Source organism: Armigeres subalbatus, unplaced genomic scaffold, assembly GCF_024139115.2.
Source record: "Armigeres subalbatus isolate Guangzhou_Male unplaced genomic scaffold, GZ_Asu_2 Contig1345, whole genome shotgun sequence".
Lineage (NCBI taxonomy): Eukaryota > Metazoa > Arthropoda > Insecta > Diptera > Culicidae > Armigeres > Armigeres subalbatus.
The window spans coordinates 88,313-112,481 of NW_026942116.1; positions in this window are offsets into that span (position 1 = coordinate 88,313).

The following is a 24,169-nucleotide window of genomic DNA, read 5'->3' on the forward strand; positions in this document are numbered from 1 at the left end:
GATTCGCAATTCCGATTGCGATATATTTGCACTCTGTGAAACATGGCTTTCTTCTGAAGATGAAATCAACTTCCACGATTTTAACATTATTCGCCAAGATCGGGATGATCATTATGGTGGCGTTCTTTGGGGATCAAAAATGCTACTCCTTCTACAGAATTCCCATTCCGACTGTTCCCGGCTTAGAAATCGTCGCATGCCAAGTAAATGTGAAGAATAAAGATCTTTGCATAGCTTCAGTGTACATTCCTCCAAATGCCTCTATTAATCGTCGACATTTTTGGAGCGCTCCTATCATCTCCAGTATTGATATTGGGTGATATGAACGCACATGGTATTGGATGGGGCGAAACGTATGACGATTATAGAGCGCCTATTTTCTATGATTTGTGTGACGATTTCAATTTGAATATTTTGAACACTGGTGAAGTAACTCGAATAGGACCAAATGGTCAACAAAGCCGTATTGATCTGTCTTTATGTTCAAATTCACTATCATTAGATTGCACGTGGAAGGTTATTCAAGATCCCCATGGTAGTGATCATATGCCGATAGTTACCACAATTAAAAGTAGCTATCAACAATCTGAGCCAGTTAATGTTCCTTTCGACCTCACGAAGAACATTGACTGGCAAACATTTGCATCGCCGGTATAGATTGGTATTGAATCAACTGATACTCTTCCACCTTTGGATGGTGCGTAAATGCGTACTAGAAGCTCAGAAACGACGCGTTCCAAATACATCTGTCATAAGAAGACCAGCCACTCCTGGATGGGATGATGAATGTACTAAGTTGTATTCTGAGAAATCTGATGCCTTCAAGGCCTTCCGTAAACATGGAAGGTCACTGATTTTTGAAGAGTATTTGAGGCTCGAAAGAAAGCTCAAAAATCTTCTCAAGGCAAAAAAACGTAGCTATCGCGAGAAACCTCAATGACAACACTTTGAAAAACGGCCCGCAACATGCGGAACCGCATTTCCACCAACGAGAGTGAAGAATACTCCAATCGATGGATATTCAACTTCGCCAAAAAGGTCTGTCCAGATTCCGTACCAGCAGAACCGCTATTTCGAGAATCAGTCACTGATCCCGGTTCTTTGGGTGGACCATTCTCAATGCTGGAACTTTCTATGTCTCTTCTTCCATCGAATAACTCTGCTCCGGGATGCGATAACATCAAATTCAATCTTCTTAAAAACCTCCCAGATATCGCAAAAAGACGATTACTTGACCTGTACAACTGTTTCATGGAGTACAACATTGTGCCACCTGAATGGCGACAGGTCAAAGTAATAGCTATTCAAAAGCCTGGGAAACCAGCGTCCAATCACAATTCATACCGACCGATTGCCATGCTATCATGCATGAGAAAATTATTGGAGAAAATGATCCTTTCAAGAGTCGACCATTGGGTCGAAGAAAATGCATTGCTTTCAAATACTCAGTTTGGATTTCGAAAGGGAAAGGAACAAACGATTGTCTAGCGTTGCTCTCTTCAGATATACAACTGGCCTTTGCGCACAAGGAGCAATTGGCTTCAGTATTCTTGGACATTAAGGGCGCTTTTGATTCAGTTTCCATAGAAATACTGTCAGACAATCTGCACAGTAATGGATTACCCGTTATTTTGAATAATTTCTTGTACAATTTGTTGTCAGAAAAACAAATGAACTTCACACTCGGCACTCTGACAACTTCCAGAACTAGTTACATGGGCCTTCCCCAAGGTTCATGTTTAAGTCCCTTGCTTTATAATTTCTATGTCAAAGATATTGACAATTGTTTGGAAGGACAATGCACGCTCAGACAACTTGCAGATGATGCCGTGGTCTCTCTAAGAGGTCCATGTGCAGCTGTCTTGCAAGGACCATTGCAAAGTACCCTGGATAATCTGACTGTTTGGGCCAGACATTTAGGGATCGAGTTTTCACCGCAAAAACTCAATTGGTTGTGTTTACTAAGAAGCGGTATCCTGCTCAACTGAAACTCAAGCTGTTGAATGATGACATCAACCAATCTTTATCTTCTAAATACCTTGGGGTCGTGTTTGATTCCAAATGCACCTGGAAACTCCACATTGAGTATTTGATACAAAAATGCCGGAAAAGGATCCATTTTCTACGTTCTATCTCCGGAACATGGTGGGGTGCTCACCCAGAAGACCTCATCAAACTCTATAGAACGACTATTCTCTCTGTTTTAGAGTACGGTTTCTTCTGCTTCCTCTCAGCAGCTGATTGCCACCTGATCAAATTGGAACGAATTCAGTATCGTTGTTTGCGCATTGCCCTTGGCTGCATGCATTCAACGCATAACATGAGCCTGGAGGTGCTTGCTGGAGTCACTCCTTTAAAGCACCGTTACTGGGAGCTCTCACTTAGAATACTCATCAAATGTGGAACAAGTAACACACTTGTTCTAGATAACTTCGATAATATGCTTGAACTAACTTGCCGTTCAAGATTCCTGAGAGTTTATCTCAACTACATATCGTCAGATCTTTGTCTTCCGTGTTATAATCCCCCTCGAGTTCACTTCACCAACGACAGTTCCTCAATTGTATACGATCTGTCCATGAAACATGCTATTCAAGGAATACCAGATCATCTTCGACAAATATCTATTCCTCACTTTTTCTGAAAAATATGAACATGTCAATTGCAACAACAGATATTTCACTGATGGTTCTCGCATCAACGGATCCACTGGCTTCGGTGTTTTCAATGTAACTTCAACCACCTTCCAAAAACTTCAGGAACCGTGTTCGGTTTATGTTGCTGAGCTGGCAGCAATTAACTTCGCTTTGGGGATAATTTCCAATCAGCCCGTAGACCATTATTTCATCTTCTCGGATAGTCTTAGTTCTATCGAGGCACTCCGGTCGATGAAACCTGTTAAGCACGCATCTTACTTTCTTTCAAACATAAGGGAGCAGATGCGTGTTTTGGTCGAAAGATCATTCAAGATTACCTTTGTTTGGGTCCCATCTCACTGCTCAATCTACGGCAATGAGAAGGCAGACTCGCTGGCAAAGGTGGGCGCACAGGAAGGTGAGGTTTATGATAGACAATTCACGAGCAACGAGTTTTTCCCATTAGTCCGTCAGAGTACTCTTCAAAGTTGGCAAAAGAATTGGACACACAATGAACTTGGACGGTGGCTATTTTCCATAGTTCCAAAAGTTTCTGGGCGAGCGTGGTTCAGAGGTGAGGACTTAAGTCGAGGCTTCATTCGCGTGATGTCGAGACTTATGTCCAATCACTATTCACTAAACGCACATCTGTACAGAATAAACCTTGTTGATAGCAACTTATGTAGGTGCGGAGCCGGTTATGATGACATCGAACACGTAGTTTGGTCCTGCTCGGAAAATGACGCCTCCAGAGAGCAATTATTGGATACCCTTGTGGCCCGAGGTAAACAACCCTTCAGGGAAGTTCGAGGTGTTTTGGGAGATCGTGATGTTGTCTATATGCAGGCCATTTATAGTTTTCTTTGTGCTTCTGACATCAAAATTTAATATTTTGTTTTTTTTTCTTCCGTCTTCAATTTTTTTTTTGTTTAGTCTCTGCCTTTTTGTTCCGTAGAGCTCCATAGCTCTTGCCATCCGGAAGATGCTCCCAGTCGAACCATTCCTCGAGCATGACGACACGCCACATCGTCACTGACGCCAAATGCCCGGATGAGAAGCTGAAATTTCCTTATCCCAAATCCTAAGCCCCGTCCATCCTTAAACATTGTAAACTAACCTCGAGTCACCACGAGTACGCTGGCTCCTTCCCCTCTCTTATTAACTGTATAATAAAATGATATTGATTGTATATATCACAAAGAACCATGGCTCCGTAAAGTGTTATACACGCCTGAACCTACCAAATAAACGAACTTGAAAAAAAAAAAGATGGGTTTTGCCCTTCGATAACCATAGGTTGTCCGGTAGTGCTGGCAGAAACATTGATTTCTTGCATATGGTTTGAACAATAAATTTTCGAAACGTAATAACATTTTTTGTAGACCTTCCAGCTACGTACCTCCTTCGGCAAAGTTTTTCGGCATCTTTCAGACTATATACTAACGCATTAAGTCACGTGATTAATGATAAATTGAAACCGCTAAGAGCAAAAATGTAAAAACGTACGTTTTCCCATACTAATCTCCATGTAAATTTAAAACGCGATGCGGCATGCGAGGTCGTAACCAATCGAGCCCATATTTTGCACAGTTGATTGGGGTTTGCGTTTTCCCATACAACTGCGCCCCACTCTAGTATATACTCTCATATGATATATAAATTAGACGAGTTGGAGATAGTAAATTTTCCGATTAATGGCCACCCTTTTCCCCATAAAGCCATGTCCATTTAGAATCCGAAATCATTTATTGTATTTCAGCGGCACATAAAGTGACCGCTGCAAGAATTCTTTTACATCGGTTTGTCTACCTAGGCACCCACTTGCTATGGTATAAATTTCACGAAGTTTCGTGCAGCGTGTCAAAAATTATTCCAGATGGAAGCCGAAAGGAGAGAAAAAAGTCTGCACACCCACGTTGATAATCCTGCTCATCGACGATGGAACCTACGTCAAAATGGATTTCGGACAGCTTCCTAGAGAAAAATTCTACATTGTGACGGCACGAGGAGTAGTTCTTGCGAAGTTTAAGTTTGATTTTCGGACAAACTTGCAAAAAAAAACGGATGATTATGGCAAGGGATATGCAACTGTGGGGCAAAGACCTAAGTGTTTGTGACGAATAAGACGATGAACTCGAAGCTGTACCGCGGTCGACCTTCCATAAAGCCCATAAAGGTCCCGTGAAGTTTTGGCCAGATTTGGCGAGTTGCCACTACAGCCGGGAAGTCATCCAGTGGTACCGGGATAATAAAGAAGATTTCATCGATAAAAACATAAATCCACGCAACTGCCCACAGCTCCGGCCCATCGGAACATTTTGGGCAATAATGAAGCGGAAGCTTAGGAAAAGTGTAAAAAGTGGAAAAACGCGTCCCGAGCTGTGTCAGATGACCAAAATGTGGAACAAATGTGCCAAGGAAGTTGACTCCGGAGGTGTGCAACTTCTGATGAGAGGAATAAAGAAGAAGGTGCGAATTTTCACTAGAAACAAGAATAAATTATTTGTATCAATAATTTTTCCTTAAAGTACAGTGAATTACTCTTGTTTTGATGTATTCTTTGTACGTCAATCCGTTACCGAGACACAAATGATTTTATCATTCCGGTTTCTAAATGGACATAGCTTTAGTGCGTTGGTTCCGCACGGTCCAGAACCACCCACGACGATTGTCCGTGAGGCAGTTGAGTTTTTTTTGTGTTGCGGATAACTCAATAGCCAACCGACCATTGGATTGCCGGATAGTCTCTTCTGTCCTCAGTTGGTCAGTTACTGGTGGCTGTGGATTTGGTTTCAAAGGTTTTCGAACTTAGGCTCGATGCCCACGTAGCGTCTTTTCAACGCAGCGTGCACACAGCGTTAAAATAACGCGGTGACGCTGCGTTAACGCTTTTTTCCGATACACACCTGCGTCTTTTTAACTCCGTGTGCACCAGAGTTGAAAAGACGCTATGTGGCTTCGAGCCATAGAAGGAAATAGTGCCAAGCACTAATATTCATGAGTTTCCTTTAATAAAAGTTCAAAATATGCAATAATTCCAATTACAACATTTTTGTAGCTTTTGGTAAAATTATGATTCAACAGATCTGAAAAAGTTGTACCCAACACCCCCCCCCCTCCCCCCGGTTTGAAATCCTTGCTACACCCATGGTTCGCTCTCAAGGACAGCGGTAATCCCCGAATGAATATCAGGGCAGCAACGATAGCCTAATGTATATCGGCATACAAACCTAATGAAGAGCTTAACCTAGAGGAGAGCTTGATCAAAGTGTAAATACGTTAGAATAGTTTTATTAGATGTCTGAACGGGATCAGTACAAAATGCCGAAACACAAAAGGCTGAACCACAGAAAGCCGAATCACAAAAGGCCGAAAACCCAGAAGGCATGAAAACCCGGAAAACCCAGAAGGCCGAATGATACAAAAGGCCGAATCTCAAAAGACCGAATAACACAAAAGGCCAAATCATTACAAAATTTTCAATCTTCCAACCAAGAGAACTTGGAATACTCAAAAATTAAGGTTTACTTTTATTATGCTGCCCCATAAAGAAAAACTTGTCCACGTGTTTTGCAACTACTAGCAGCGATGCACTATGGTCCAGGATACAGATTTACTATATTTTTTAGAAAAAACTGATGTTCTACAAAATTGTTCGGAATAGTAAGGTAATTATGGTGCTACCAAAAAATAGGGTGGCCCATCATATAAAACAAAAATTGAACATATTTTTGCCTTTCGCGTATACAGTCAAACCTCCATGTTATATGACTCGATATCGACTTAAAGAAGCAAACTATGCCATATAAAACAATATTTTCTGGGTTACTGTGATGGTCCCTTCAAACAGCTTTCCAAAGATTTACTATTCCTTATCTCGATATTTCCATGAGTCGATGGTCCCTTCAAAATCGACTCATGGAGGTTTGACAGTACTAAGTATACGTAAAGACTGTAGGATCACTCCAAAACCGAATTTTTGATAGAAGGCTCGGAGACCCATAGTGTTATATACCAATCGACTCAGCTCGACGAAGTGAGGTGATGTCTGTGTTTTTTTTTCTTTCTAAGCAATGGAGGGGAAATCTGCTCAACAGACATCCTGGGTTGTCTAGGAAGTGCGGGGTTAGGGGACTCGCTTTTTTAGAAGAACACCATGGTATCGTGCCAGCGCATTGCCGGCTTTCCAGGTGGCCTTACCACGCCCTATGTCCTCGGAATTGGGAATGGTCGACTTCGCGCTTGCTTTCCTCTGCACGACTGGTATCAAGAATGATGATGCCGCGTGCACCCCAAATTGACCTCTCTGCGATAGGGCCTATTCGCCAGCACACAGAGGGTCTTGCCGACGCAGTGCCTACGCCTGCCCCAGCCTTGACGACGACCCCTTTCCGTCCTCGGGCTCGGAACCCGTCCGATTGGCCGACGCCGCGAAAGCGACGATACCATGTTTTTCTTCACGCGGCCACTTATTCGATAAAAGGATCGAGTTCGACCACAGGGCATGACCATGAAGCCGACTCCGAACCTTTGGACCACTTCTTATTTGCGCCTGAACTAGCCATCCTTGAGTCCACGCGCCACCTTATGTGTAGCTTCGAGACGATTTGGGCGATAGCCGATAAAACGGCGTTCCAGCCAACTTCATCTTTACACATCCTCCGAACTAGGTTGTCCGGGGTAGTGTCCAGACCACATGTGGCAAGCATGTGGTCACGCATTGCGCGAAAACGTGGGCACACGAACAACACGTGTTTCGCCGTTTCCTCTAAACCTGCGCACACCAAACACTCGGGCGAGGCCGAGCAAGCCAGCTGCGTTACCTGCACTGTGATTTTGCAGCACGCTTAAACGCCGGGCACTTCGAACCCCCCATGGGGTGCTTGCTGTTCACAGCTTTGCTGGAACAAATCAAACAATTGAGAGGGTTCGTGCAGAATTGTGCTTTATGTCCCTCCAATTCGCAGCGTCGGCAGAGATTGCTTCTGTCAGGGCCTTTGCAGTCCCATTGCTTGTGCCCCGGTTCCAGGCACTTGAAGCAATCTTCGGGTTGCTCGTATATGCCCACAGGGCACACCGACCATCCCACCTTGACGCTCCCTAACTTGACTACCTTGGAGGCGTCCGCTGCAGATAGCCAAACCAATGCTACCTGCGTCCCTGCCGGACCTTTCCGTAGCCGAACTGCTGCGGTGGGCGTCTCCACCTCACACTGTCGCCGCAGTGCCGTGACGAGCTCTTCGACTTCGGTAATCTCGTCCAGGTCTTTAACCCTTAGATTCACATCCGTCGTGAGTGCTCTCACCTTGACCGTCTCGCCAAGGACTTCCTCCGCCAACTTCTTGTAGGCGGCGCCCTTTTGCGAGACGCCCCGCTTCAGCTCGAGGATCATCTCGCCCATCCGGGTACGTCTTATTCGACGTACGTCGGCGCCGAGTTCACCGAGCTTAACGTCACTCCTCATCGCCTTCAAGACGTCCGAGTACTTAGCCTCGTCCGTCTTGATGACTAGGGCATCGCCCCTGGAGCGATTGGTGCCTACCCAAGACTTCTTGTTACCCTCATTCGTCGGGGCCTTCTTTTCGGCCCTTGACGTCTTCGGTTTCCTCTTGTTCTTGACCAGGGTCCAGGAAGCGTCATCCCCCTCTATTTCCCTGGTCTGGTGCGGCTGAGAGCTCTCAGCCTGCCGTAACCCCTTACCACCGTCTTTCCTGGGTGGACGGACCTTTCCAGGTCCTTCCTCCTCCGGTTTGGGAGGTACCTGACCGGGGTTCAGCTTCCCAGCCCCACTACCCTTGTTCGGGGTAGTAACCCCCCGCGTTTTGGAGCGGCCCCCACGGAGCTCATCCCCTGGAGACTGTCTCCCCCGTTTGTGTGTCTACTCCGTTGGAGCAGTCACCCCCGACGTACCCGCAAATACTTGAGCCTCAGTCTGGGTAGACTTTGGTACCACCGTCTTCGCTGGCACGCCCTCGGTCGATTCGACCTTGCCCGAGTCCGCGAATCCTTGGGCCTCAGTCTGGGTAGACCTCAACTCCACGGATTTCACGGGTTTACACTTGGCCGTCCCGACCGCCGTTTCCAGCTTGGCGTCCAACATCGACTTTCGAAGTTTCAGCAAGCTCCTCTTGAGTTCCTTACTGATATTATGCTTCGATGACGCAAAGTCGATGATGGCATCCAGCTGTTCCGTCGCCACCACCTGAAAGCCCATCGCATTTGCGGTTCATCGCCTTCACAAGCCATGGGCCGTCTATAACCTCTACCGGCGGAGCCTGGGAGATGGTTAAGTGATCCACGCTGGCGCTGCGCACTTAGCTGCCGACTATTGCCTCTGGCCTCCTAGGCGGAGACCTGAACAACCCACCTCTTGCGAAGGGGTTGTCGCCTACACTACTACACACTTAAATTTTTCTACCGATCTCGGCTGTGCAAATCTCGGTTTAAGTTCGTTCGCTGATATATCGGCTGAATGGGTATATAATTACGGCGGCTCCTTTGAGTACCGCAGTAAACAAATTACTTTTTCAGCTGAGATGTCGGCAGAAATTCATGAACCGAGCGCTCGGCTGTGCGGCAAAAGAATCAAAAAATGCCGAGCGGATCTGAGTGTGTACCACTAGTTGAAGAATTGCCTTGGTTTTCCATTTTGGTCCCACGAGTTGCTCGGGAAAAGAGGTCCACCACGCCAGAGCCCAGCATGACGCGGTAAGGGACAATTACTGTGGAGGGTGCCCAGGTACCCCACAGGCTCCGTTAAAGGCCTAGCTTGTTATTTCACCCCCCTGGCCATGCATCCCCTCGGCACGGGTCGCTTGACGCCTTGGGATTAGGGGTTAGGGACGATGGTTCCGGTCTAACTCCCAGTGGCCATGGGGAGGGGTCGTCAAGCCCTTGGACAAAGTCCCTGCTGTCCCATGTGTGTATGTATGTGTGTGTGCAAAAAAAAGTTGACACACTTTTTTGGACTTACTCTTATTCTATTTGCTTGCAACAGGTTTCATTCGACGCAGAATCTTGCCTTATTTTTCTCTATTGAAAATTGGCCCAATCGGTTATTGCGTTCCGGAGTTATTAACATGGATTTTCTCCCCATTTTTTCCAAATTTCAAAATCGATTTTTTTTCAAAAACGGTGGCAATGCACTCAAATGAAAGCAAATAAATGTGAATTGTTGGAAATAGCTGAATCTATCTCTCTAAAGTGCTATTTTGACTTCTCTTATGTGCATTTCTTGTATGTAATTCTTATGTGTTTTCTTGTTTTATAATACACGAGAAAGGCACCATCATCGCTAGGTGGATTATTCTGGGTTTTTTATATCTCGGAATACTGACATGTTATATTCTACTTACAAAGTTGCAGCTCCAATAAATTTTGCTAAAAAAGCTTTTTTTGTAGCTCTTAAGTTGGCTGATTCAGAGCAATTTTACCTAATTGGATTAGGGTGCACCTCAAACAAACAGTATTTTTGATCTACTTCTTTTGTTTTAGATTTCTCGATTTTCTCTTTTTTAGAGCTAAAAAAAATGCAACTTTTGGTGGGTCAATATGCTCAATATCTCTTTCCGATCAAAAGTTATAATCGTTTTTATGTCAAAATTACATTTTTTTCAAAAGTTGATACAATCTTGCTTGTCTGCCCTAACCGGAGAAATCAACTTTTGAAAAAATAAATGTAATTTTGACAGAAAAACGATTATAGTCCCATCCCGATTTTGGTAACACCCGTTTTTGTCTACCCCCGATTTTAGCAACACCCGTTTTTGGCAACATTTTCTTCCCGATTTTAGCAACAACCTCAAAAAATTTGTTTCATTACTTTTTAGAGCTAAAACCTTTCTATTAATGTGTAAACAAAACGAAAAGTGAATATCATTAAGGTTTATATGCGTATTATGGGCTCTGTACGAATAGTGGGCACTTTCACTGAAATAATGAATCACCACTCGTATCACCGATCATTGCAAACATTTTCTATTGAAACTTTTCTGAAACGTTTTTCATGTTCTTATTCACACTACCCTAATATAACCAGCCCTCCGTAGAATGTCGTAGTATTTGGCATTCTCACTGATTTTGTCGTCGACAAGCTGTCTGACACCGTAGTACATAGTACAACACCTATTAAACGAAGCCCGCTGTTTACATCACAATGCAACCAATACTGCATGAGTGATCCAGGAGCAAGCAAACCCCACACTGAAAAAAACCTTTGTAGTAGAAATTACAATTTTGTGGTAAAATTAAGAACAGTACCGACGTTTTTCAACCGAAGGGACAAATCGCTTAATTTTACCATAAATGTAGTAAATCTGATTGATATTATTTTCAATTTTACCACAAAAATTGTTATTTAGCATAGACTCAAACAAAATTGTTGATTTTACCACACAATTTTACTATATTGTCAGTAAGAATAACCATGTAAGTGATTGAATATACTATTTTTATCGTAAGATAGACCATATTTTAGTCATTTTAAGAGATTGGCACTTCGGTTGAAAAACGTCGGTACTGTTCTCAATACTACCCCTAAAATGGTAGTTTCTACCTGGGTGCTGCGGATAGAGCAGCTTTTCTGCGTTCAAGCGAGTAGAGGGATATTTTGAAATCTCTCCCATAAACAAAATTATTTTGCAGTTACTTGGCTGTCAAACATTTCCCGCTCTTCGAATTTCTCTTTCCACGCTGCATGAGGGCGCACAAATGCGTTAGACTCTACATGACTGCACGGCTGTTTACATACATTCTTGCTCCAATCAGATGCTGAATCTCGTGAAATTTCGTAACGAGTGCTTTTTATTTTCATTCCTACTAATTTTACCAGAGGAGCGGCATCCAATTTTTTTACTATGGATTTTGACAGGTTTTCCTGTTCGTTCTTTTTTGGGGGATAAATTTATCCCCCAGTGTCAAATTACCCCAATACTGATTTATTTTGCAACAGTATGTGCGTGAATTTTGAATGTTTACGTTTTTACATGAGAATATGATGCAAAACGCCCATACCACTCAATAATGCAACTTGAAACAATCATAAGAAAATTAAGAAAAATTGAACGAATTATCAATTAAAACAATTTTACAATCGATTCAATGCTACAAACTTAAGAATGTTCAACTTATTTGCTCACTTATTTAGAATGCTAGTTGCACACGGTACTGTCTATGCATTTGTTCGTTTTATATCATTTTCACCTTCGCAATTGTTTATGTTGCATTCGCAGTGCACTCGTATTGGTGATTCAGAAAAGATGTGACAAAGATGGCGTAGCTTGTCATCCCCGTGAATTTTACACTCGAAATATAATGTGAGAATATTAGTTGCAAAAAATACAAAACTCAAACAAAGTTTATTTTTATTTATTCCCCAAATAATAACAATACTTCTCAATATTAGATCAGAAACGAACATAACCACAATCTTCAATGTTTGGCTCCGGCACAATAGAAAATTTTGGCTTCAGTTTGACAACCAAATCGATTCTATCCGCACCACCCAGGTTTCTACTATAAAATTTTTCTCAGTGCAGTAGGTTTAATTGCTAGCGAGTAGCACATTCGATTTTCTAAATGCGGTATATACTGCCGCTAACCGCAAGTCAGACTTATCTGGATATGGCATCCATATACAGATAAGTCTGACTTGCGGTTAGCGGCAGTATAGCCATCAAGTAGTTTTGCTCATTATGCACCTCTTTTCTGATATCAACAGAGAAACTGTCATTTTATCATTTTATCCGTCTTTCTGCTGCATTCCTGTTCAGATAATAAGCAACAATTTATTTAAAGAGTCTTATTGTTTAAAATTGATGTAAATTTGTATAGCAATTAATATAAGAACACTGTTGGCTTTTCCAGTTTCCTGATGTGTCAATGGACCAATCAATAAGCAAAAACTGCCGCTATGAAATGAGCAGATCGCGCCACCGTAGACATGTTCTGTCAAACACACATGAATAGAAATATGCGTATACAGTGCCGCCGTTGTTTTGATGCGGTGAGTGCAAAATGAGTTACCTTGATTGATCCATTGCGTAACGATCGAGCCTTTTGATTCCAGCATGTTTGCCAACAGTTCAACAGTCATGGTAAGAGTTTGGTAACATGTAAGGCTCTCAAGCAGGCATTGAAAAAAATCTATGAGAGCTATGAAATTGGACGTTCGATGATTCACCGTTTAATGATCTTCAACGCTCACTAATGGTAGCCTATTGAGTGAAGCTTGGTAAGGGTCTGTTCAAATATTACGTAACGCGAAAACCGTTGTTTTTAAGAACCCCCCACCCCCTCGTAACAATCTGTAACAAAATTTAGAACTACCCCCACCCCTACACGGTTAGATGACTTTACCCATTAATGGGTACTATGTTATTGTTGATATTATTCCCACCGTGAAAAATTCACCCATTTTCTTGAAAAAGTGCCACTACCCATTTTAATCTGGGAGCTGCGGATAGAGTCGAAACGAGTGTCAAAGAATCTCCAAAGTAAGCTGTCAAAAAGTATCCATCGCATCGAGAGAGGTTTTGTGCATTTTGAGCGTAGACGAGAGAGTACACGTATAAATCAACTCATACTAAATATAGCTCATTTTCACCTAATTTCAATTTACTGACGTCATTTTAAATATATCGACGGATTCAACATAACTAGAGGGTATGAGTTAATTTAACATTCGACACGTTAATATATACAATGCGGTAAATTGACGGAATCTTTGTAATTAAATTTATAAAGATAAACATAATGATAATTCAACGTGAGAAAATCGTAACGTGTACAGTGAACACTGGGAGGAAATTTGCGAGTTTCAAGCAAAATATCTTGAAAATTTGATTCGATCGAGTCCGCAGCTCCCAGATTTTAATGAGCAGTGGCGCTTTTTAAAGAAAATGGGTGAATTTTTCACGTTGGGAATAATTGTATCAACAATAACATAGTACCCATTATTGGGTAAAGTCATCTAACAGTGTATGCGTAACGCGTAACAAATGTATTTTTTGAAAAATCTTGTTTTTGGTAGAATTTGAACCACGATACAATAAATTATTATTTTTGTGTATTTTATGCTATTTTGAAGACAATAACTATTCTTTGAAAAATTAAAATATTTTTCACAATTGTTACGCGTAACAATTTCTCGAATGACCCCACCCCTATATTTTGCGTAACAAATCGTAACAAAATAAAACACCCCCCCACCACCTATTGCGTTACGTAATATTTGAACAGACCCTAACACAACAATGAGCGTCGTTACGATGCGCTATGAGAAGAAGCCATTCAAGCATTCTACAAAGACTTCTAGAGTCTGGAACAGGCATTGAAAGCGTGAGTGAAGCGGACGAGCATTGATTTAATTCAATCATAGCATCCAATGCCAGTGAGTGAACAGCCTTGCTCAGATGCAGCGATGTCGCTTCTAGCGACCAACGATCATGTTCACAGCTTATGTGAGATCTATTAGCATCATCGTCAGCTATCGTCAGTAAGCGATGCTTTTGCGCTCTCCACCCCTATTCGTGCGGGGCGTTTCGGGTAGTAAGTTACCATGATCTCAAGAGAGCAAGATACACGTAAATCGGTGTCGTCTACACTCACAGCTTGTAACTCACGCGATTCAACGTTTATTGCGAGAGCACGCAAAAAGCCGTTACTCTCAATGTGTACAGTTGTAGACATCAAGTTAATCGGAACATGTACAACTTACGATCAAATGGAATCGAATCACGATCATTGCTGCAATGATCGTGATTCTTCCTTTCAAATCGGACATGTGCTTTCGCTAGGGGCTGCCCGTTCACATGCGGAACGGCATGTTCTTATGTTTTTTACGGTGCAAATAGAAGGAAACACGTGTGCGCGTCCGCGTGACTCTTGCGTATAGTCTTCAACAGCTTAAACTGACATTTAGAAAATTCAAATATCCTTCTATCAGTTGCATTAACTTAATGGCGGTTATAAAGTTGTTAAAATAGTGAAACATAGAGAGTCAATTTCCCGATACTTTTCTTATCCCGGAAAAATATTAAAAACATAGTTTCCCTCGAATACTGCGAAGCCAAATACTTCCCGAATAAGCCTAAATTCAAGTTAAAAATACCGGGAAATCACGGGATTTTTTTTGTTATAAAAAGCTAAACTGAATCCTGATAAGGGATCTATTTAATAGCAAAAAATCGTTGTTGAAAACAATTTGAAATGTTCGTGAGTTTGGTGCAATTTTGTTTTCGTGACGTATTGCTTGACAATAGTTTGCATTCTGCTTTAAACGAGTCACACTATATGTCACAAATCGCAACACCAGCATACAGCAATGTCAAATAATTCAATTCCCAGTTTTCATTCAAAAGTTATTACGAGGCCTTCCCCTTTAAAAATTTGAATTTGTTGCAATTGTTTAATCGATTCAACAAGTCTTATGAGGAATTTATTTGATCAAGAATGTTAACATCTATTTTTGGAAGCATAATTTTGCTTTATATTTTTATAGCCTTTTTTAGAAATAAGTTTCTTCTCCAGGTTTCATATCATTTTCATAACACACTTCAAGTTTTTACCAATTTCGTTGCCAGGATTGAGAAGCAGAGGCGACATTTCAATTGATAATGTATCCATCTTTTTTTTTTTTCAAAATCTAAAAATCGAGATTGCAACACATTTTTTACTGAAATTAGAAAATTGATGTTCCTCCATTAATTAGACCTGTGCGCCATCGCCGCTTATATGTGCAAAAAGATGATTATTTTAAGCACCAGTATTAATTTTATTGAGTTTTTGGACTACGGAACCCAGTAATTTCAACAGCGAAATTATCATTACCGAGAGTTCGGCATAAACGAAAAAGTCAAATAAATATGAACATAACTGAATTTGTCAGTAAATGAGAATTTGTTTTTTGGAAACCTATTTTACTGACTGGACAGTATATTCAATCAATGTTCATTTGCATAAAATAAAAGTATAAAGTAATAAAGACTTTGACAGTTTTTGATTGATAGAGATTGAATGAAAAAAAATATCTCTTTTTGTTATCATCATCACTTACCATATGTAGCATAATATGAAAAATGTTTAGTACGATAACTCAGGAAGCTTTGGCTATACTCCATGATAATTTCTTTTGAAAATTTGCGAAGGCAGAGGGCATTGGTGCATTTCAACTTGTTTTACACAGCTATGCGATTTGTGGCTGAGTTTTGCAAAACACAAAAAAGTTCACTTTTGGAAACGCAGGTCTAACCAGCACAATTTACAAAATAATTTTTAGCTCAACGGGTAAGACATAAGCAACAAAACAAGAGCGAGAAGCTCTACAACCGCGTTTAGTATTTTCAAAAGGCTGGTCGGCAAATTTTAATTTTTTACCGGTGGCGCTGTATAAATTTCTACCGACTTTTTGTGCCGTTCAGCATTTTATGGATTTAATGATTCATTCAGCAAACATAAATAAAAGTCAAAATAATCAACAGAATTTGTTACCGAGACTCGGGAATTTATTACTGACAAACGTTGTTGGTCTACAAACAAACTGGAATTTCAGTAAAAAAGAAATTTTCCAGTTGAAACTCGGCATACAAAATACCGAACATTGAAATGCTGGTTAAGTGTATATACATTTTTCAAATCAAAATCTTCCACATAATGTACATTTTCACATCTGAGTTTCAAAGCATTGTAAATTAAGAACACGAAGTGTCCATTCCACTCGAGCTCATTACGCTATAAAACTCTTTTACCCTCTTGATCTTAATAACCCATTTTTAACAATAATAGGTCCAAACCTGCCAAAACCATTATTTTTCCTTCAAAAATTTGTAAAAATATTTGAAAAACACGAGAAAAAAAATCTGCTAGAACATACCTATCGGAAAACAATTCTCGGATAATTCGAGTAAAAAAATCGAAAGGGAGGGACAAAAGTTAAAAATAATTTTTGTATCGTCCTAAATAAATCAACGAACTTGTTGCTTTCAGTGAATGAATTAAATTATATTTTTCACATTGTTTCAGAAATTAAAGTCACGAATTGTACGTTCTTAACGTTCTTAACTTTACTGATTTTGAAGGTTGCTATAAAATGTTCCTCTCTTTAAGACAGGCCACAGACTGGTGTGCGCCAATTACCGAGGAATAACCCTATTTTATTTATCGAATAACCTTAATTCGGCGTACAAAATTATGGCCAGAATTCTGTTCAACAGATTGAGACCGCTTGAAAAGTCTATCGTCGGCGAATACTAGACAGGGTTTCATTAGAGACGAACAACGACGGCTTACTGGTAATACTTGCTGGAAACAGAAGTATATTACGGACTTATAGGATATTTTTTCCAATAACATGCTCGTATATTAATAATGGCATTCGCAAAGAACAATTCCGGCATCATTTGTGTCCTTTTTGCTTTTCATGTTGTTTGTTAAAAAAAATCCCAATTAGCATCGCACCATATTCGCACTTAAATTGAAAGCTACTCAGAAAGAATTTTGCTTTCAAATTTTGAAGACATTGCTTCTTCCCACGTCAATAGTTTGAAGATTTTAAAAAGTAACTAACTATCGAAGTTTTCGAAACTACAGGAAATTTCGCTGCAATAAGAAATAAAATGGGAACAAAGTACACATAATGTTAAATAATTAGTTGAGGAGCTTCAATCTACAAGCAAGGGTCGTACACATATTATGTAAGCACTTAGGGGAGGGGGTGTCGGTCAATATCTTACGCTCCATATAAATAAAAAATCATTTGTATGAAAAAAATCTTACATGGGGGGAGGGGGGTTCGAAAAACCCAGAAAATTTGCTTACGTAATAAGTGTACAACCCCCAAGCGCGCTCAACGTCCCGCGTATAGTCATGCAAAGCAAACAGAAAGACACTCACGCTCTAGGGACAAATAGTTGTCACGATTCGTTCGTAGGTAGAACAGCTGGAGTAACTCATTTCTCAGAGCAAGACTCAATCTTGCAATATTTTGTTATGTGCGACTGTCCAAGATAATAACACTCAATCGTGAAAGATGGGAACTCAATGTTGTTCGTAAATTGTACAGATCGCGATCTGTACAGTTTAGGATAAGCTTCTAATCGGATCATGTTCGTCCGATTTCCATCGCTGATTATGAGCGATCGGTGCTGTGTAAATAGCGAGCCAAGCCAAACGTGCTATGGTATCCAGGGAAGCTACGACTGGAGCATTTGTATTACGCTTACTTTACTAGAATAAAACCAAAACAAATCAGGTGTTCTGCTTTATGCACTCTGCCTTCAAGTTGCTGAAGAGAAAGGAGAGAAAGTATCAAAGCCTCCATGCAGTGTATCCGAGTTCCATTCTCATAACGGACTTAATTTTCCTAATGTCTAAAAAGATTTTTTTAACAACGTGTGGTAACAACACTCATTGTTAGGTTACCAAGTGATTTGCCTCGTTCAGTTGCCTCCCATTGGTGAGCGATGAAGATCTTTAAAATTGAATCAACGAACGCCAAATTTCAACGATCTAGAATGCATCAGCGATTAGACCGCAGGAGAACATCAAGTTGGCATGCATTTAGCTAATTTTTACTCATGATCTGATTTTGGGATGGATGGGAGGCGTTGATACTTTCTCTCGATTATCTTATCACCTTGAAAAAAAAAACGAATAAAGCAGAACGTATGATATGGTTTGATTGTTTGGCTTCATTCGTACTAGAGCAAAAATCGTAGCTTACATGGATACCTCACTACGGCCTGCCTTGTCAGACGGTGTTTGTTCATTGTTTATCTCAGCAACGATCGCTCCCACTCGTGGTTTGGCTTCCATCCACGATTGCAATAGATCAATGCTCACAATGCTCACTCACACTTTCAATGCCTGCTCTCGAGTGTTCTGTTTGGGATGGCGAAGTATCGGAAGTGGAGTACCTCCTGTAAAGTTCCCATGAGATCGCTGGTGTAATCCTAGCTGCTTCGATAGGCGAGTGATGCGTCACATGTGGTTTTATTATTACTTATTCAGCCTAAGGCCGGAGTGGCCTCTGCGGTACATAACAGTCGTCTCCGTCCACTGTTGTACGTTACCAGTCACGAAGTCTTCGGAGTGTGGGGGCAGCAGGGACTTTGTCCAAGCGCTTGACGACCCCTCCCCATGGCCACTGCGAGTTAGACCGGGACCATCGTCCCTAACCCCTAATCCCAAGGCGTTAAGCGACCCGTACCGAGGGGATGCATGGCCAGGGGTTGAAATAATAAGCTAGGCCTTTAACGGAGCCTGTGGGGTACCTGGGCACCCTCCACAGTAATTGTCCCTTACCGCGTCATGCTGGGCTCTGGCGTGGTGGACCTCTTTTCCCGAGCAACTCGTGGGACCAAAATGGAAAACCAAGTCAATTCTTCAACTAGTGGTAGTAGTGTAGGCGACAACCCCTTCGCAAGAGGTGGGTTGTTCAGGTCTCCGCCTAGGAGGCCAGAGGCAATAGTCGGCAGCTCAGTGCGCAGCGCCAGCGTGGGTCACTTAACCTTCATCTCGGCTAAAAAAACGCCGGTAGAGGTTATTGACGGCCCATGGCTTGTGGAGGCGATGAACCGCAAACGCGATGGGCTTTCGGCCTTCGAGGTGGCGACGGAACAGCTGGACGCCATCATCGACTTTGCGTCATCGAAGCATAATATCAGTAAGGACCTCAAGAGGAGCTTACTGAAACTTCGAAAGTCGATGTTGGACGCCAAGCTGGAGAGGGCGGTCGTGACGGCCAAGTGTAAACCCGTGAAATCGGTGGAGTCGAGGTCTACCCAGACTGAGGCCCAAGGATTCGCGGACTCGGGCAAGGTCGAATCGACCGAAGGCGTGCCAGCGAAGACGGTGGTGCCAAAGTCTACCCAGACTGAGGCTCAAGTATTCGCGGGCACGTCGGGGGTGACTGCTCCAATGGAGCAGACACAAAAACGGGGGAGACAGTCTCCAGGGGATGAGCTCCCTGGGGGCCGCTCCAAAACGCGGAGGGTTACTACCCCGAACAAGGGTAGTGGGGCTGGGAAGCTGAACCCTGGCCAGGTACCTACCAAAGCGGTGGAGGAAGGATCTGGAAAGGTCCGTCCACCCAGGAAAGACGGTGGTAAGGGGTTACGGCAGGCTGAGAGCTCTTAGCCGCACCAGACCAGGGAAATATTGGGGGATGACGCCTCCTGGACCCTGGTCAAGAACAAGAGGAAACCGAAGACTTCAAGGGCCGAATAGAAGGCCCAGGTGAATGAGGGTAGCAAGAAGTCTAGGGTAGGCGCCAATCGCTCCAGGGGCGATGCCCTAATTATCAAAACGGACGAGGTTAAGTACTCGGACGTCTTGAAGGCGATGAGCAGTGACGTCAAGCTCGGTGAACTCGGCGCCGACGTATGTCGAATAAGACGTACCCGGATGGGAGAGATGATCCTCGAGCTGAAGCAGGGCGTCTCGCAAAAGGGCGCCGCCTACAAGAAGTTGGCGGAGGAAGTCCTAGGCGAGATGGTCAAGGTAAGGGTACTCACGACGGAGGTGAATGTAAGGGACCAGGACGAGATCACCGAAGACGAAGAGCTCGTCACGGCTCTGCGGCGACAGTGTGAAGTGGAGACGCCCACCGCAGCCGTTCGGCTACGGAAAGGTCCTGCAGGGGACACACGTAACATTGGTTCGGCTATATGCAGCGGACGCCTCCAAGGTAGTCAAGTTAGGGAGCGTCAAGGTGGGATGGTCGGTATGCCCTGTGGGTATAAACGAGCTACCCGAAGTTTGCTTCAAGTGCCTGGAACTGCAAAGGCCCTGACAGAAGCAATCTCTACCGACGCTGGGGATTGGAGGGACATAAGGCACAATGCTGCACGAACCCTCCCAATTGTTTGATTTGTTCCAGCAAAGCTGTGAACAGCAAGCACCCCATGGGGGGTTCGATGTGCCCGGCGTTTAAGCGTGCTGCAAAATCACATTGCAGGTAACGCAGCTGGCTGCGCCGAGCCGAGCACTCGCCCGAGTGTTTGGTGTGCGCAGGTTTAGAGGAAATGGCGAAACACGTGTTGTTCGTGTGCTCACGCTTTCGCGCAATGCGTGACCACATGCTTGCCACATGCGGTCTGGACACTACCCCGGACAACCTAGTTCGGAGGATGTGTAAAGATTAAATTGGCTGGAACGCTGTTTTATCGGCTATCGCCCAAATCGTCTCGAAGCTACACACGGAGAAAAATATGTGGTAGAATCAACCTGATTCTGCTTCAAATCAACAATATTTTTGCATTGATTTATGAATAACAATATTTTTGGTTGATACAACCACAAATAGGGTTGAATCAACCATGCGCGATAGTTGATTCAACTCTCGGATATATTTGTTCCAACCATGCTTTTCAGCTGTCACTGTCAAATATTACATCAGAAAACAACAATATTAATGGTTGTTTTTACTTTCGAAAATGCTACGAAACTACTTTATCGACACTACAAGACATCAACAAAAGAGAAAAATGTGACAGAAGCAGAATCGAACTAGTTACAAGGGGAGTGAGAGTCATCCAGCTTACCTCTGCTTCATGCTTACTTCTTGTAGACATGACGATTTATGTTGATCAGTTTCTACCGGGCGGGTTCCGAGCCCAAGGACGGAAAGGGGTCCTCGCTTGGGTCCTCGTCAAGGCTGGGGCAGGCGTAGGCACCGCGTCGGCAAGTCCCTCTGTGTGCTGGCGAATAGGCCCTATCGCAGAAAGGTCAATTTGGGGTGCACGCGGCATCATCATTCTTAATACCAGTCGTGCAGAGGGAAGCAGCCGCGAAGTCGACCCTTCCCTCCTTCCGAGGACATAGGGCGTGGTAAGGCCACCTGGAAAGCCGGCAACGCGCTGGCACGATACCATGGTGTTCTTCTAAAAAAGCGAGTCACGATGTTCGGTGCTGCAAGGACACGCAGCTAGCCTCGAGGGTGCGTTGTGCACTGGCCCCCCTTTGAAGCATTACTTCCTGGTTGTACCGAAGGGACTATGGGCTTGGCGGCAATGGAAACGGTTTAGCGGGTCGGGGATGTAGTCCTGCCTCCCTCGTTTGCTGTTGGAGGTGATCCCTAACCCCGCACTTCCTGGACAACCCAGGATGTCTGTTGAGCAGATTCCCCCTCCATTGCTTAGGAAGAAAAAAGAAAAAAAAAAGTCTTCGGAGTGTCCATAAATCGTCTTCCACCTGATCGATCCAAATTGATCGCTGCACAACTCGCCTTCTTGTGCTTGTCGTAGAGAACCATTTTAACTCCAAGTGCGCGTTGGTCCTCCACAAGCATTGTCCAGGTCTCGTGTCCAAGGAGGACTACCGCCACCTGTTTAATAAGGGAGTCTGTTTGGTTAGGCGGCGAACTCTATTCGATCGGTTTGTTTTTTGGAGTCCAAAGTACGTACGCTTTCCTGCCACGTTGCGTCTCCGAATCGTTATCGGAGGTCAAGTGAGCCCAAGTACACATAATAATGAAAGTAGTGCATGGAGAACTGTAGTCGAGTGTAGTTAACCCATATACTCACACTACTTCGAATACGCTTAACCAATGTGCAGAATGCAGATTTTCGGTACCATTTACTATAACAATGAAATGTCTTATGCCTTGCGTTCATTTTTTCCATAATGTCAGCGAAAATTGTGCACAGAACTCTACTCTTAGTCACACCGACCACAAGAAAGTTTGCCTACAATAGAAACGTTGTTTTATCATCACAAATTTATGTTAGGTCGTGGCCGACGCTATTGTTAATTTCAAATATTATGTATTATTCAATTAGTATTATGAAATTGGCTCATTAGATACATTATCAATTGATTACCATTCTTGAGTTTGTTTTAATTTAACACACTCAACATACTTTGTAGTACATTTTCTAAGTATTTAGCTTCAATCATGCAAACAAAAAACCCAGATTAATCCACCTAGCGTTGGTGGTGCCTTCCTCGCATTTAGCTAAGATATCAACCTTATATGGGGTTTATATGGTCCGATGTACCATTTTCTCCATAACTTTCAAACGCAATGACCGATCGTTATGAAATGTGATCAACAAGGCTTTGTCCCCTGTCGAATGAAACTTGTTGCGAGAAAATCGGTTAAGGATTACTATTCGAAAAATTGTCTAATGTTTACTATAGCTTTTGTGCACACACATACACACGGACAGATAGACGTGCTCAGCTCGTCGAGCTGAGTCGATTGATATATAATACTATGGGTCTCAGAGGCTTCTATAACAAGTTCGTTTTCGGAGTGAAATGATAGCCTTTCGGTACAACTAAGTTGTACGAGAAAAGCAAAAAAAAAAATTTTTTTTTGAATTTTTTTTCCCATTTTCGGCAACATTAAAATCCGGTCGTGTTGCCAAAATCGGGAAGGAACTGTATAACTTTTGATCGGAAAAAGATATTTAGGATATTGACCCACCGAAAGTTGCATTTTTTTAGCTCTAAAAGTAACCCGAAGACGACTTTTTCGAGAAATCTAAAACAAAAACAGTAGATCAAAAATACTGTTTTTTTTTAGATGCACCCTAATCCAATTAGGTAAAGTTGCTCTAAATCAGCCAACTTAAGAGCTACAGAAAAAGCTTTTTAGCAAAATTTATTGGAATAAGTTGCGCTACAACTTTGTAGAGCATAACATGTCAGTATTCCGAAAAATAAAAAAAAATATTTTCAATTTTTTTTTACTATAGGCCAGCCTATTTTTTGGTAGCACCATAATGATGGCCTTACTTTTCTAAAAATTTTGTAGAACAACATTTTTTCCAAAAAAATATAATTTCGGCGTAAAATTGTATCCTGGACCATAGTGCGATGTAATCAATCTTATTCAGTTGAGGTACGTCCGTTCAACGTCGAAGTTCAATCTTTCAACTGAAAGAAGTCTCTCAGTCTTTTTTCTTCCTTGTAGTAAACTAATCATCATCAGTAGTATTGGGAAAAGTCAAATTCCCAAATCTAATGCAAGAGCCCGAGTTAAAATCCACTGGATTCATGGCTCACAGAATCGAATCTCCGATTCGCATCAATGTAGGAGTTGTGCGCTTCATGACGCATGGTTGTGCCATGCGCATGCACTATACTCACAATCTAATTGCGACATCAGAAGCTAAACAAAATCATCTTTTCCAATGATTACGTTTTAACTAAAAGCTGTAAAGCTCACGGTAACGCGTTGTTCTCAATTGTATTTCATTTTCTCCTAATTTAAAAGAAACTGACTTTTGGCAACAAATCACAAAATAATCCGAATAATCTAAATTATATTAAGCATTTGAATAAAAAAAAAGTCCGAATGAACCTTGGCAGACCAACAAAGTGGACCGGAGCGAGCGCGCGGCTATTCGTGATTCGGCCTTTCGTAGTAGACCCGTCTGAACTCTGTTGGAGTTTGAAGATGCTTATCGTTGGTGGCGGTGGAATAACAATTCTATCATATACTATAAGGACGACAAACTTTTAACTAATCTATAAGGACTTCTTGTGTATATCACAACTAAATTAAACATCAATAGTTGTGGTAGATAAGT